Source organism: Podarcis raffonei, chromosome 18, assembly GCF_027172205.1.
Source record: "Podarcis raffonei isolate rPodRaf1 chromosome 18, rPodRaf1.pri, whole genome shotgun sequence".
Taxonomy (NCBI): domain Eukaryota; kingdom Metazoa; phylum Chordata; class Lepidosauria; order Squamata; family Lacertidae; genus Podarcis; species Podarcis raffonei.
The window spans coordinates 10091177-10107219 of NC_070619.1; the positions used below are offsets into that span (position 1 = coordinate 10091177).

Consider the following 16043-nt stretch of genomic DNA (forward strand, 5'->3'; position numbering starts at 1 on the left):
GGAAGACTTTGTCACTGCCTGCTAACTCCCCGCCTTGCTTCTTAGCAAAGCGAGGAGGGATCTGAGAGCTTGTGATTCCATATTGACACAGGACTGGGGGAGCCGTTTCTTGGGCCGATCACTGGGGAGAGATTCCTTTCATGCCCACCGAATCCTTCCTCCCTTTCGAAACGGCTTCATGGACTTCTTACGCACCAGGAGATGCCCAAAGTCCACATCATACTCAATGTGGCTGTCGGTGGTGGTGCTACGAGATGGATCGGGGCCCCGCCACCCAATCTGTGGGGATGAGGGCGAGCAATTCTCCCCCACCGTCGGTCGGAGAAACTGAGGCCGGGAGTTCTTCGCCCCGTTCAGAATTAAACAGGGTGTTCTCCCACAGGAAAACACCCTTCCTGCTTGGATTACGAGCTTTTGGAAGAGTTATTTCACCGTTCCCTCACGAGCACCCCTTGCCGAATTTGTATCCCCGGCCTTGTACAGACACGCTCTGTTTTGAACACTTCCGATCGCCCTTCGCAAGCGACGTGGTCAAGAGGCGCTTCTGGCTTGGCTTACATAGAAGACTCCTTTGGCAGGCAACTTTTTTTTGGGTGGACGGATAACATCGCCAGACGGATTAGTCCTTCTTTGCCCGTTCCACGGTTCCACCAAGCCACCTTGGGGGCGGTGTGTCTCCTGCCCTCCTCTGCGTTCCTGGAAACCACAGACACAAACTTTAAGAATCAGATGGGAGGCATATAAATAATAAAATTATTATTATTATTATTATTGGCCAGGGATGTTGCCTAGACCACATCTCCCATCATCCCTGATAGCCGGGGCGGCAGGGGCGATGGGAGCTGGGCTCCAGCGACATCTCACGCATCACAGACCTTGTAGCATTGGAAAGGGACCCGAAGAGGCATCTAGACTAACCCCCCCGCAATGCAAGAATGGCCGCTCCCCCTACTGTACGGGACAGCAGTCACGAGTGAACTCGCCCTGAACGGGACAGACCAAATCCTATGGCAGGGGGGAGGACAAAGCGAAGGGGGTTAGAGGACAGAGAGAGCCTTAACCTCAACTCTTGGTTGCATGTATTAGGCCCCGATCCTGCGCACCTGCTTACCTGGAGGTGAGCATCCATTGGGCTCAGTGGGGCTTGCGTCTGAGTCGCCCTGTCTAGGACTCCACTTTTAGTCTCCTGTGTTATGGGCACTAATACCGATTGAATTAAAAACGAAAAAACGAGAGAGTTTATTTTGTTTATTCGGGGTGGGGGAGGCATTTAAGCAAGGGAGGGGGGAAAGAATAAGGGGTGGGTGGGTGACGAATTTTTACGTGGCAGAGTGGGGGCTGGATTGGGTGGAAATAAGCTCCAAGGTCGAAAAGTGGCCCCCTCTAGTTCTCCCTACCTGGCCCTTCCATGTCCCCCCTGGCTACATCTCATCAGCCACGCCCCTTTCCTCCAGGCCACACCCCTTTCCTCCAGGCCACTCCTACTTCTTCCAGGCCACTCCCCTTTCCTCCAGGCCACCCCCCTTTCCTCCAGGCCACTCCTACTTCTTCCAGGCCATTCCCCTTTTCCCCAGGCCACTCCCCTTTTCCCCAGGCCACTCCGCCTTTGCTCCAGGCCACTCCCCCTTTCCTCCAGGCCACTCCCCCCTCATCAGCCCGGCTCAGCTCAGAGGTAGAGCGTGCGCTCTGGCTGCAAAAGTTCCCTGGTGCAATATTTGCTATCTCCAGGTAGGGAGAGAGCAAAACCCCAGCTGCTGCCAGCCAGTGTGAGTAACACTGACCAAGATGGGGTGTGTGTGGCTTAGACGCTTAATATGCCTTTACTCGGAACCTTGAGGACTAGAAACTTGCTTCCTTTCTAAGGAAAGGGCAACAACTCAGCATCAGAGGGCTGCAGAGTTTGAGGGGAACCTCAGGGTCATCCAGTCCAACCCCCTCTGACTGCCAGAAAATTCCTCCTGATGTTGAGTCGGAATCTACTTCCTCGCCACTTGAAGGCACGGGTTCGAGTCCTACCCTCCGGAGCAGAAGGAAACAAGCTTCCATGGGACGGCCCTTCAGATATTGGAAGATGGCCCTCAGGTATCGCCTCTTTTCCAGGCTAAACATCCCCAGCTCCTTCAACCGTTCCTCATCAGGCTCGGTTTCCAGACCCTCGATAGCAAAGGACCCAGTTTCGACCCCCTGCCTGAAACTCCAGAGCCCCTCTGCTGCCAGTCAGTGTACACAAGCCTGGGTGGGCCAGGTGATCAGACAGAGGCCACCCAGCGAGATCCGTGTCAGAGTGGTGACATTTGAACCCTGATCTCCCAAGTTGACACTCCAATCACTGCTCTTGCATTTGGAAAAGAATGGGAGGAAAATCCTGTTAGCTGTTCGCCAGCATGACCAATGGTTAAGGTAAAGGGACCCCTGACCATTAGGTCCAGTCGTGACCAACTCTGGGGTTGCGGCGCTTACCTCGCTCTATGGGCCGAGGGAGCTGGCGTACAGCTTCCGGGTCATGTGGCCAGCAGGACGAAGCCGCTTCTGGCGAACCAGACCAGCGCACGAAAACGCCGTTTACCTTCCCGCCGGAGCGGTACCTATTTATCTACTTGTGCTGGTATGCTTTCAAACTGCTATGTTGGCAGGAGCAGGGACCGAGCAACGGGAGCTCACCCCGTCATTGCGGGGATTCGAACCTCCGACCTCCTGATCGGCAAGCCCTAGGCTCTGTGGTTTAACCCACAGCACCACCCACATGACCAATGGTTAGGGATGATAGAAATCAGACTCCTATGGGGTGGGGGCAGTGGAAAAGCAAACCGAACAAAAGGCCTTTCCCCCTCCCCAGCCATTAGTTCCCATGGGAACACATTGCCCTCGCTTGTTTGCTTTTTACATAACAAAAGCGGATTAGTTTTGGAAAGGTTTGAGACCCTATTTCTGCAAAGGAAGCCCCTTCTGGGACTCCAGATTCCTAGAATTGCTAATAGGGAAGGGGACCTTAACAGGTCATCCAGCTCATCCCCATAATTTCCATTCTGCAAGGCAAGGGGTGGCATTTAACTCCCCCCCCCTTTCACACAGGAACACGGGTGGCGCTGTGGGTTAAACCACAGAGCCTAGGACTTGCCGATCAGAAGGTCGGCGGTTCGAATCCTGTGACGGGGTGAGCTCCCGTTGCTTGGTCCCTGCTCCTACCAACCTAGCAGTTTGAAAGCACGTCAAAGTGCAACTAGATAAATAGATACCGCTCCGGCGGAAAGGTAAACAGCATTTTCGTGCGCTGCTCTGGTTCGCCAGAAGCGGCTTAGTCCTGCTGGCCACATGACCCGGAAGCTGTACGCTGGCTACCTCAGCCAATAAAGCGAGATGAGCGCCGCAACCCCAGAGTCGGCCATGACTGGACTTAACGGTCAGGGGTCCCTTTACCTTTACCCCTAGACCAGAGCACGCCACGCACTTCTGTCTTCCACTGCCTCCCGCAGTTTGGTCAAACTCATGCTGATAGCTTTGAGAACACTGTCCCACCATCTCGTCCTCTGTCGTCCCCTTCTCCTTGTGCCCTCCATCTTTCCCAACACGAGGGTCTTTTCCAGGGAGTCTTCTCTTCTCATGAGGTGGCCAAAGTCTTGGAGCCTCAGCTTCAGGATCTGTCCTTCCTGAGAGCACTCAGGGCTGATTTCCTTCCGAATGGAGAGGTTGGATCTTCTTGCAGTCCATGGGACTCTCTAGAGTCTCCTCCAGCACCAAACTGAAAATCACAAATAAAAATTAAAAAAACAAAAAGGGCAGAAATTCTGACACAAAGGGCAGTTTGCCAGCTATCGCTTCGAATCGGCACCAGTCATTCACTCTCAGCCTAACTATAAAGTTCCAAAAGAAACTCAATCACAGAAGTATATACGGTACACTGAAAGAGTAAATTCCACCATATTCAGAGAGACTTTACTTCTGCCCCATAAAAAAAATGATTTATATGTTTATTTTTTTGGCACTTTTGTCCTACGCCTTTATTGTGCAAACATCAACTTTCTCAGAGCAAGTTCCTATGTCAGAACCTCCCTGCTCCTAACCTGACTTCTTGTGTCTTTCGAGCTGAATTGTGCATTTGCTTCAGAGTATGATAAAGGTAAAGGGACCCCTGACCATTAGGTCCAGTCGTGACCGACTCTGGGGTTGCGGCGCTCATCTCGCTTTACTGGCCGAGGGAGCCGGCGTACAGCTTCCAGGTCATGTGGCCAGCAGGACTAAGCCACTTCTGGCGAACCAGAGCAGCGCACGGAAACGCCGTTTACCTTCCCGCCGGAGCGGTACCTATTTATCTACTTGCACTCTTACGTGCTTTCGAACTGCTAGGTTGGCAGGAGCAGGGACCGAGCAACGGGAGCTCACTCCGTCATGGCGGGGATTCGAACCGCTGACCTTCTGATCGGCAAGCCCTAGGCTCTGTGGTTTAACCCACAGGATCACCCGCGTCCCTTTGCTTCAGAGTAGATACTGATATTTACTTATTTTTATTCAACCAGATTTACGTACAGCTTAATAAACAAGCAAACCAATCTCTAAGCATCTTGCAATGAAACAGTATAAATGTTCGATTTTTAAAAACAGCAATGAAAACTGTACATATAGGGCTGAATCCAACTAAGTTATTACTCAGAGCAGAACTGTTGTATCCAAGCGGAGCCAGACTCAAAGTAGACCCACTGAAATGAATGGACATGTGTGGCTAACTGAGGTCCATTCATTTATTCTGTGAGTTGAATTAATGCTGGAGGCAATCCATTAAAACCATAAAAATATCAGATAAATGAACAGCCTTTATTGCTATTGTTTTGGGGTTCCCCCCTCTCCTTCTAGTAATGCCCTCAACACAGCCATTCTGACAAGGGTCACAGATCAGGTGCTTGGCATGCAGAAAGAAATTGCATCCATCCTGAAAACTTGGAAAGCCACTGCCGGTCAGAGGAGGGTGGATTAACAGCCTGACTCAACATAAGACAGCTTCATATTGAAACCAGCCTATCTTTTATAACCATGAAGACTAGAAACTAATTTTATTTTAACGGGAAGGACATCAGGAAGAGCTGCTGGACTGTGGATCGGTCTCCCTCGGGAGGTGATGGTCTCTTCTTCCTTGCAGAGGTTGGATGGCCATCTGTCCTAGATGATCTAGTGAAGATTCCTGCATTGTACGGGGTTGGGCTGGATGACCTTTGGGTGTCCCTTCCCGCCAGACAATTTTGATTCCACATAGAATGGAATTCTTTGCATCAGTTCCACGAGTGAAAAAAGGATCAATCCCCAGCGGGCTTCTCCAGGCAGGTCTAGGAGCCTCCCTCGGCTGTGTTGTTATTTAGTCGTGTCCGCCTCTTCGTGACCCCCTGGACCAGAGCACGCCAGGCCCTCCTGTCTTCCACTGCCTCCCGCAGTTTGGTCAAACTCATGCTGGTAGCTTCGAGAACACTGTCCCACCATCTCGTCCTCTGTCGTCCCCTTCTCCTTGCACCCTCCATCTTTCCCAACATCAGGGTCTTTTCCAGGGAGTCTTCTCTTCTCATGAGGTGGCCAAAGTCTTGGAGCCTCAGCTTCAGGATCTGACCTTCCAGTGAGCACTCAGGGCTGATTTCCTTCCGAATGGAGAGGTTGGATCTTCTTGCAGTCCATGGGACTCTCCAGAGTCTCCTCCAGCACCAGAATTCAAAAGCATCCATTCTCCGGCGATCAGCCTTCTTGATGGTCCAGCTCTCACTTCCATACATCACTACTGGGAAAACCAGAGCTTTAACTAGATGGACCTTTGTTGGCAAGGAGATGTCTCTACTTTTTAAGATGCTGTCTAGGTTTGTCATTGCTTTTCTCCCTCGGCTGTAAGCCCCCCGAAAAGACGCTGCCAGTCCGTGAAGGCAATACGGAGCTATAGATGGACCAGCGGCCGGACTCCTTTTAACGAGGCTTGGCGCTCTCCCTGGGCCTGAACGGAAGGGGTTAAAGGCAAGCGGCTCTGCCGCATTCCTGGGCAAAAGGCATCACACCTGCCCGCCCGGCTTGCAGGAAGGAAGGAAAGAAACAAGAGGCGAGGAGGAGGAGGAGGAAAGTCTGCGCTCCGGATCACCCCGCGCTTCGTTGGGGCTCCTGCGCCCCAGAGCCGTCGCTGAGGAGCCCCCAAGCCCGGCAGGTTAGTGTTGGGGCGCGCGGGGGGGCAGCAGGGTGCGCCCCCACCTCCCTACCCAAATCCACCTCTCCAGAAAGCGACTTTGCGCCCTGGGCGCACGCCTTCTTTGGAGAGCTCAGGTGGCTGAAGGGAGGGGACGCTGTTTGCGCCCCCCCCTCGGAAAGGAAGAGAGCCCCCACCCCGGGATTGCTTCCCAGGGCCCCGATCCCGGTGCCCGCTCCACGCCCCGATCCACCAAAGGGCCCTACAGGTGGACTGAGTCTCTTGCAAGTTTTGTGTTTTGTTTTTTTGAGGGCGTTCGTTCTGGTACCTCGGAGTGTAGGCGTCCCCCTACTCGGGACTTACTCCGAGTAGCGGAGCGCAAGTTTCCTGTCCTGACTTGCCTCCAACAAAGTTTCTAGACGCGCTGGGGTGCATGGGGAAGCGGGGGGGCCATGACTTTCGCTGGGTTTACTCTGAGTAGCACTTACAGGGAAGGCAAACCCTATCCGGCGGTGGGAAAGGTGTCTGCGTAGCAAAGGCGACTTCCTGGTTTCCTGCACGTGGCTCCTGTTTTCGATTCCTCCCCTCCTTCTCAGCCCTCTCTCCCTTCTTAAATTCGCAAATGTGTTTCTTCAACCGTGGATCTTTGCCTAAAGCGCCCAGGCAGCCAGAGGCGAAGTAGATATTTTCTTTTTGGCAAGGCTGCCAAAATCGAAATAATCCCAGTGACCTCATTTAAAGTCACCCGGCCGCCGGCAAGCCTCACTTACCTGGGAGTCAGCGAGAAGCCCTATTGGGCCCAGTGGGGCTGACTCCTGAGTAGGCAGAGAGTCTGTGCTGAGTCGCACGAATTTCTTCATCCTTGTTGTTGTTTGAAGACACACCTTGCCTCTCCCTCAAAGGCCCGAAGGCAATTCAGTTAAATGTATGGCTGCATTATAAAATCTTCGTGGCCTTTATGAGAAACTTCGCTTCTCTGGAAACTAAACAGAGGTATACTTTATGTGCGTCCCCTTGTATTTTTGTATTGCATTTCTGTCCTACTTTTAGCCCCCTGCAAGCAGCTGAGGGTGGCATATCATTGGTTCTCCCCCCTCTTTTAATATCTGAGAAACTCAAGATATTTATCACATTTTTCCGTGTGTAAGCAAATGTCCGGGATTTTGCGGCGATCGCCCCCTCAAAAGCTTTCCACAGTAAATATAGGGCTGAATCAAATGAAGTTATTACTCAAAGCAGAACCGTTGCATCCAAGCTGAGCTGTACTCAAAGTAAAAAGGTAAAGGTAAAGGGACCCCTGACCATTAGGTCCAGTCGCAAACGACTCTGGGGTTGCGGCGCTCATCTCGCTTTATTGGCCGAGGGAGCCGGCGTACAGCTTCCGGGTCATGTGGCCAGCAGGACTAAGCCGCTTCTGGTGAACCAGAGCAGCGCACAGAAACGCCATTTACGTTCCTGCTGGAGTGGTACCTATTTATCTACTTGCACTTTTGATGTGCTTTCGAACTGCTAGGTTGGCAGGAGCTGGGACCGAGCAACGGGAGCTCACCCAATCACTGGGATTTGAACCGCTGACCTTCTGATTGTCAAGTCCTAGGCTCTGTGGTTTACCCACAGCGCCACCTGTGTACTCAAAGTAGACCCACTGAAATGAAGGGGCATGTGTTGCTAATTGAGACCCGTTCATGTATTCTGTGAGTTGAATTAATGCTGGATGCAATCCATTAAAATCATAAACATATCAGATAAATAAAAAGCGTTTGTTGCTGCTGTTTTGGGGGTGTTTTCCTCTACTCCTAGCAAAGCCCCAACACAGCCATTCTGACAAGGGTCACAGCTCAGCTGTTTGGCATGCAGAATGTGATAGGTTCAATCCCCTCTCTCAGCTGCAGATGGTTCTGAAAATTGCCCCCATCCACTGCCAGTCAGAGGCAGTAGTAATACAGCGCTCATAGATTAACACTGCAGGGGTCAGCAAACTTTTTCAGCAGGGGGCTGGTCCACTGTCCCGCAGGCCTTGTGGGGGGCCAGACTATATTTTGGAAAAAAAATAATGAACGACTTCCTATGCCCCACAAATAACCCAGAGATGCATTTTAAATAAAAACACACATTCTACTCATGTAAAAATACCAGGCAGGCCCCACAAATAACCCTGAGATGCATTTTAAATAAAAGGGCACATTCTACTCATGTAAAGGTAAAGGGACCCCTGACCATTAGGTCCAGTCGTGGCCGACTCTGGGGTTGCGGCACTCATCTCGCTCTATAGGCCGAGGGAGCCGGTGTTTGTCCGTAGACAGCTTCTGGGTCATGTGGCCAGCATGACTAATCCACTTCTGGCGAACCAGAGCAGCGCACGGAAACGCCATTGACCTTCCCGCCGGAGTGGTACCTATTTATCTACTTGCACTTTGAGGTGCTTTCGAACTGCTAGGTTGGCAGGAGCAGGGACCGAGCAACGGGAGCTCACTCCGTCATGGCGGGGATTCGAACCGCCGACCTTCTGATCGGCAAGCCCTAGGCTCTGTGCTTTAACCCACAGCGCCACCCACATCCCTATTCCACATGTAAAAACATGCTAATTCCCGGACCGTCCACGGGCCAGATTTAGAAGGCAATTGGGCCGGATCCGGCGCCTGGGCCTTAGTTTGCCTACTCGTGATGAATAACTCAACATAAGGCAGCTTCATATTGAAATCAGCCTCTTTCATTTATAACTGTGCAACACTGAGTTGGTCTGCCAAGGGGACAACTGCCCGTAGTTTTGCAGGAGAGCTGGAAATAACGCCAATGGATTTCAGATTTGTCAACCTATGTGCTCCTTGGGTTTCAGATAGTAAGAGTCTAAGAAACCCAGGACACAAATTTTCACAGCCCTCTAGCGGCTATGGTGGCTCGCTTACTAAACATCATATATTTAGCATTAACAGTGGAAGTGTATACAGCCGTACCTTGGATTCTGAACACCTTGCGAGTCAGAACGTTTTGGCTCCCGAACTCCGCAAACCTGGAAGTGAGTGTTCCGGTTTGCGAACGTTCTTTTGGAAGCCGAACGTCCGTCGCGGCTTCCGATTGGCTGCAGGAGCTTCCTGCAGCCAATCGGAAGCTGCGCCTTGGTTTCCGAACGTTTTGGAAGTTGAACAGACTTCTGGAACGGATTCCGTTCGACGTCCGAGGTACCACTGTACTTGATTCTGACCAAACTAAGCCGCCTCTTATCTCAAATCTGACCCCTGATTTCATATACAGTGGTACCTTGGGTTACATACGCTTCAGGTTACATACGCTTCAGGTTACAGACCCCGCTAACCCAGAAATTGTGCTTCAGATTAAGAACTTTGCTTCAGGATGAGAACAGAAATTGTGCAGCGGCAGCAGGAGGCTCCATTAGCTAAAGTGGTGCTTCAGGTTAAGAACAGTTTCAGGTAAAGAACGGACCTCTGGAACGAATTAAGTACTTAACCCGAGGTACCACTGTATATTTATTATAAATTTTATTTTTCACTTTTCCAATGTAATACTTTTGACATAAAGACAACCCAATCTTTCCCAACAAATTTATGTATATATTTTGACTTCTTTTGCAGTTTCTTACATTGTATCTCTTCCACTACTCCGATTAATAGTTACCGTATCTTTCATCGATTACAGTCTAAACTGTAAACTGTTTAATTATTATTTGCTGATACAGTATTTAATTTTAGCGTTTACTATTAGGTTCTGATGGATTGTTGAATGTTGCTTTGTTTGATATGAGTTGTTTATTTGAAAGTTACTGTGACTCTTTATATTGGATCAGATTTTTACTGTTAATGCTTGATGTTTTTATTTGGGTTGGAAACCGCCCAGAGAGGTGGGAGCAATCCAGGCCGATGGGCTGGGTATAAATAAATTGTTGTTGTTGTCTTTAAACATTAATTTTAACTGTTTTGATTAAGTTAATCCTGCTAATATATTTACATGTGTACTGTACAATAGCATTTCAAATAATCCACAAATTTCCCCCAGTCTTTTATAAAGTTTCCCTCGCTTTTGGTTCCTTATTACTCCTGTAAGCTTTGCCAATGGGATGAGAGTCTTCTTTCAATTCCTGAGCGTATATCCTCCTGGCTGCGGTCGTAGCAGACATAAACAGTTATGATTTCATATAGATATTTTTAAATAGTCCACGAAAGGCCTCCCATTCATCTCTCAACAGATTTCAGGTTTTTGATGAGGGGGTGCTGAATGGATGGTCAAGCCGTCTACTTGCGCTGCAGTTTTGAAAAAACATAAGCGCTTTGCAATATAGACAATCTGCTTCAGGTCCCGTGGATAATTCTTACTATTTATACACTGCCCATCTGGGTTGCCCCAGCCACTCTGGGTGGCTTCCAACAAAATATTAAAACACCAAAACTCTCAAACCTTCCTGTGCGGCCTGTTGTTGTTTAGTCGTGTCCGCCTCTTTGTGACCCCCTGGACCAGAGCATGCCAGGCACTCCTGTCTTCCACTGCCTCCCGCAGTTTGGTCAAACTCATGCTGGTAGCTTCGAGAACACTGTCCCACCATCTCGTCCTCCGTCGTCCCCTTCTCCTTGTGCCCTCCATCTTTCCCAACATCAGGGTCTTTTCCAGGGAGTCTTCTCTTCTCATGAGGTGGCCAAAGTCTTGGAGCCTCAGCTTCAGGATCTGTCCTTCCAGTGAGCACTCAGGGCTGATTTCCTTCAGAATGGAGAGGTTTGATCTTCTTGCAGTCCATGGGACTCTCAAGAGTCTCCTCCAGCACCACAATTCAAAAGCATCCATTCTCCGGCGATCAGCTCTCACTTCCATACATCACTACTGGGAAAACCAGAGCTTTGACTATACGGACCTTTGTTAGCAAGGTGATGTCTCTGCTTTTTAAGATGCTGCCATCGCTTTTCTCCCAAGAAGCAGGCGTCTTTTAATTTTGTGACTGCTGTCACCATCTGCAGTGATCATGGAGCCCAAGAAAGTAAAATCTCTCACTGCCTCCATTTCTTCCCCTTCTATTTGCCAGGAGGTGATGGGACCAGTGGCCATGATCTTCGTTTTTTTGATGTTGAGCCTCAGACCATATTTTGCGCTCTCCTCTTTCACCCTCATTAAAAGGTTCTGTAATTCCTCCTCACTTTCTGCCATCAAAGTTGTGTCATCTGCAGATCTGAGGTTGTTGATATTTCTTCTGCCAATCTTAATTCCGGCTTGGGATTCATCCAGTCCAGCTTTGCGTGGCCTAGCATGGGACAATGTGAAATTGTCCGATTTTTCTTTTAAAGAAGCAAGCCATCTGAGCAAGGTTCAGTCGCATGTGCATTCTGGGGGGAAATGCTTCCCCCGAGGTGTTCCGGAGAGCTGGCTTTTTAAGATCTCTGCCCCGAGGACCTTGCAAATCTGTAAATGGAGAGGGACGCTACCGCCAGAGTTGAAATGAAGGCAGCAGAGCCTAAGAGGTTAAGCCAAAGGGGTCAATTTCTGAGCCAGTCCTTTGTTTGTTTGCGATCTAGCTGCAATTCTGAGCTCCGAGAAATGGATTTGTAAGATCCTGTGGGATTTTCCTAACCCATCTGCCCCGGTCCGCTGTTGACCAACCACCGGTTTTTGTGTCTGTTTGAGTTCGCTAACCTCAAATAATCTAGATTTCCCCTTTCACAGCCGCCTGTCAATATTTGCCACTGAGAGAAGTGGAATACGACTGGCCAAAGGTAGATAGGGAAAGAGGGATAGACGATTGAGGGGCGAAGGTAAACCCTGGATTTTCAGGCTTATGAGAATAAAACTGCTGCACGGAGCCACTGTTTACCTGCTCCTATAACTCCCATAAGCCTGCGCTGGCGCAGGTTTTGGATTTTATTATTATTGATAATAACATTTCTATACACCCTTCATCCGAGGATCCACAAGGCGGTTTGCAATATAAAACACGCAAAAATACACAGCATAACAACAAACAAAACAATATCCCCCCAGCCGACCAGTTTCCAGCTTTCGGGCTACAACTCCCATCGTCCACCGCTAAGCTAGCAGTGGACGATGGGCATTGTACTTTAAGACGCCTAGAGGGCACCAAGTTGGGGGCTGCACTCTTAGACCCAAGTCTACGTGTTTTTAAAATTTATTTTATTCTTTTGTTTTGCAAGGGTTCTATTCTGCTTGGTTGCAACGGAACCTCAAAGAAGAATAAAGCAGGGAAACTATATATTTTAAAAAAGCAGCTTAAAACGTTCAGAAAATAAAATCGAGGATAAGCTAATAAGCGGATGAAAAAACACACGCCTACGTTCCGCATGTCTGGGTAGGCTTGCAATATAAAACACACAAAAATACATAGCATAATAACAAACAAAACAATAACCCCCCCCCCCAGCTGACCGGTTTCCAGCTTTCGGACTACAACGCCCATCGTCCACCACTAAGCCAGCAGTGGACGATGGGCGTTGTAGTCCGAGACGCGTAGAGAGCACCAAGTTGGGGGTTACGCTCTTAGACCCAAGTCCACGTGCATATTCCTGTATTGTAAGGGGTTGGACTAGATGACTTCCAGGGTCCCTTTCCCCCTCTACAATTCTAGGATTGCCCTCGGCAATCGTGCTGCAGCATCCTGCCCTATCGAGCCCCGCAAAGAGAGCATTGCAGCAGTCCAGCCCGACAGCAGCCGGCCTCTCCCGGTCCAGCCTTATTTATTTTCGTAGCTCCATCCTGCAAAATCTCCCGGCCTCGATTCCGCTACTTGGCAGCGGGAGGGAAGACCTCCAAAATTCTGGCCGGCAGCTGCCAGCCCGTGCTGGCGACAACACAGAGAGAGAGGGAGCCGACTCCAGATAAGGCCGCTTCCGGTGTCCGGCCCCGGATAATATTTCAGCCTTTGTTGCTTTCTCAGTGTCCTTGTGGTTATCGGAAACCCCGGTCCGTCGCGAGCCGGCCAGAGGCAGATCTTGGGAGATGTTTTCTTTGCGAGAGGCGGCCGAGAATTCCCTGTTTTTGAAGTTTCTCTGCACTGAGCGAATTTCCTCGGGGGCCTCTGCCAGCCGGCGAGGGAACTGGAGAGTTCTGGCTCCACCTGGAATCTAGGTGTGTCTTTGGGGAGGGTACACCTGTGCTCTGAAAGAGGTGGGGCCGGGGTGCGGAAGAGGAAGGAAAACCAGAGCCGACAGGCCGGGGGGGGGGAGAACCTGGAATATAAATATATATATTCTGGAAGCCTGCCTTCGGTCGGGCCTGGGCAAACCTCTTCGGGGCTGCGGACAGGTGAGCACACCTGTTTCCCACCTGGCAAAGATGTTTGGCCCAAGCTGGCTCTAAGCACCATGGCTGTACGATTTCAGGCAAGTAGATTTTGCGTTATGTGTTAGCCTTCACCTCACGACCTACTTCCAGCATGCAAAAAAATACGGGCTTATCTCTGAGCCGGGAGACGGGGAGGTTTGTCTGCCCAGCTTAACGACATTCTTGTTTTCTATATTTTTTTCTGGCAAGGCGGTTGCGGAGGGAAACGTGTAACCTGAGCCGTGTTTAATTGAAAGGGCTGCATTCAAGGCAGGAGCCTGGGAACCGTAGCGTGTAGCTGCACGCTACAGTTCCCCAGATTATTTCCCCCCTGGGGTGTGTGTGTTTTAAATGTGCAGCCTTAATCTCATGGCCGTTTGTCAACTTTCCCCTTTTCTCGCGAGAAATCCTATTTGGAATAAGGGAATTTAAAAAACGTCGGCAGCTATAGGCAGGTGGGTTGTTAATTTGGGGGTGAGGGTCTGGGACTCTGAACATGCTCAGAGGTACCTACCCCTTTTCTTTCCGGGTTAGAGCGTTTAGATTAATGCAGGGCGCCTTGAGCTTTTTGCACACGGAGTTTGAAAGCTGTGTCTCTGGGTGCGTGCAGAGTGCATTTTGCCATGGAGTAAAGAGGACTGGGGTTGTGGGGTTTTTTGGGTGGGGGGATCCTGGATTTTGAGGATGGAAAAATCAGGTTGTTTCTTTCTCGTGGGACAAACTGCGGTTTGGGAGTCAACCTCTCCCCGCAACCGAAGCTTTCCACCTGGTTTCCTTGTAAAACAGTCAGTATTCCAACAGGTGTGTCTTGTCTCCTGGCATGGAGAAACTGCCAAATGTGGCCTCTTGGCCCGATATTAACCCTGCCGTTTCGAAAGGGCAGAGGAGCGAAGCTCTGTTTGGGTGTTGGCTACGCATGAACCACTCCAGGTTCACTAGGACAACAAAGGGGACTTCCTGTAGTTTCTGCCTGGCAAAACGTCCCAGGAATGTGGGATTGGCCTTTCCGTGAGAGCGGCTGTTTACCCATTTTTGTCCTGGCTCTCCAGGTGAGGACAAGGGTGGCGCCGTGGGTTAAACCACAGAGCCTAGGGCTTGCCGATCAGAAGGTTGGCGGTTCGAATCCCTGCAATGACGGGGTGAGCTCCCGTTGCTCGGTCCCTGCTCCTGCCAACCTAGCAGTTCGAAAGCACACCAGTTCAAGTAGATAAATAGGTACTGCTCCGGCGGGAATGTAAACGGTGTTTTCGTGCACTGCTCTGGTTCGCCAGAAGCAGCTTAGTCCTGCTGGCCACATGACCTGGAAGCTGTACGCCGGCTCCCTCTGCCAATAAAGCGAGATGAGCGCCGCAACCACAGAGTCAGCCACGACTGGACCTAATGGTCAAGGGTCCCTTTACCTTTACCCTTACATTTGTCCCACAGCGCCTAGGATTTGCCGATCAGAAGGTCGGAGGTTCAAATCCCCGCAATGACAGGGTGAGTTCCCGTTGCTCGGTCCCTGCTCCTGCCCACCTAACAGTTCGAAAGCACACCAGCGCAAGTAGATAAATAGGCACCGCTCCGGCGGGAAGGTAAATGGTGTTTTCGTGCGCTGCTCTGGTTCGCCAGAAGCGGCTCAGTCCTGCTGGCCACACGACCCGGAAGCTGCACGCCGGCTCCCTCAGCCAATAAAGCGAGATGAGCGCCGCAACCCCAGCGTCGGCCACGACTGGACCTAATGGTCAGGGGTCCCTTTACCTTTTACCTCCAGGTGAGCGATTCAGGAAACCTTGAGAGCGCTTGAGAGCCTCCTCCAGTTGCACGGACTTCAAGAGGCACAAGGGGAGTGTCGCTGAGTGGGTAGAGCGCCGGCGTTTGCAAGCGCCGGAGGTTGCAGGTTGCATCCTCCTCCCTGGTTAAGAACGTGATTTTTTTTGGGGGGGAGACCCCTCTCTCTGCCTGAGACGCTGGAGAACAGCTGCCGGTCAGAACAGGCAGTATAGGGGCAAGGCGGCAACCGGAGAATTACACATGGGCATCAGAGGATACCTGTGGAACAGACCACCCAGATACCCCAATGGCAAACCCGTAATCTGGACCCAAACAAGACATCCCCTCTCCCTTCCGTTGTGTCCAGAAACTGGTGTTCAGGAGCCTTGCTGCCTCCAACCGGGGAAGCCGACTATAGCCATCATGCCTAGTGGTCACCGAAAGCCAGACTCCCCTCCTCCGTGAATTTCCCTCGCCCTCTTTTAAAGCCATCCAAGTCGAGGACCATTCCGGCCTCCTGTGACGGGGAGTTCCATAGTTTAACTACGAGCTGCGCGAATCGTTAAGAGTTGGAAGGGGTTGCCTTCGAGTCCCCGGCAAAGAAGGGATTTCTTTTATGGAAAGATGTTAGGCCAGGCACATATAATATTTTTGCCCGCAGTTAACCGGAAGCTGTACGCCGGCTCCCTCGGCCAATAAAGCGCGATGAGCGCCACAACCCCAGAGTCGGCCACGACTGGACCTCATGGTCAGGGGTCCCTTTACCTTACCTTTTAACCCTCAGCCGAAGTATTTCGTAGATCCCTCTTTCTTTCTTTCTTTCTTTCTTTCTTTCTTTCTTTCTTTCTTCCCCCCTCTTTCTCACTCTTTCTTT

At 50.7% G+C, this 16043-nt stretch overlaps 1 protein-coding gene across 5 annotated transcripts in view; it reads left to right on the forward strand.

The window, feature by feature from the left end:
* The first annotated feature begins 6009 nt into the window (after positions 1–6009).
* Positions 6010–16043, forward strand: part of TJP3 (tight junction protein 3) — a 57630-nt gene continuing 47596 nt past the window's right edge. Inside the window, exon 1 of one of the 5 annotated variants that reach the window (XM_053372297.1) lies at positions 6010–6166. The gene's annotated coding sequence lies outside the window, so the exon portion shown is untranslated. Of the gene's footprint in view, positions 6167–12904; positions 13223–16043 lie in introns of those variants that run through there. The other 4 variants (XM_053372293.1, XM_053372296.1, XM_053372292.1 and 1 more) reach the window with 4 other exon arrangements.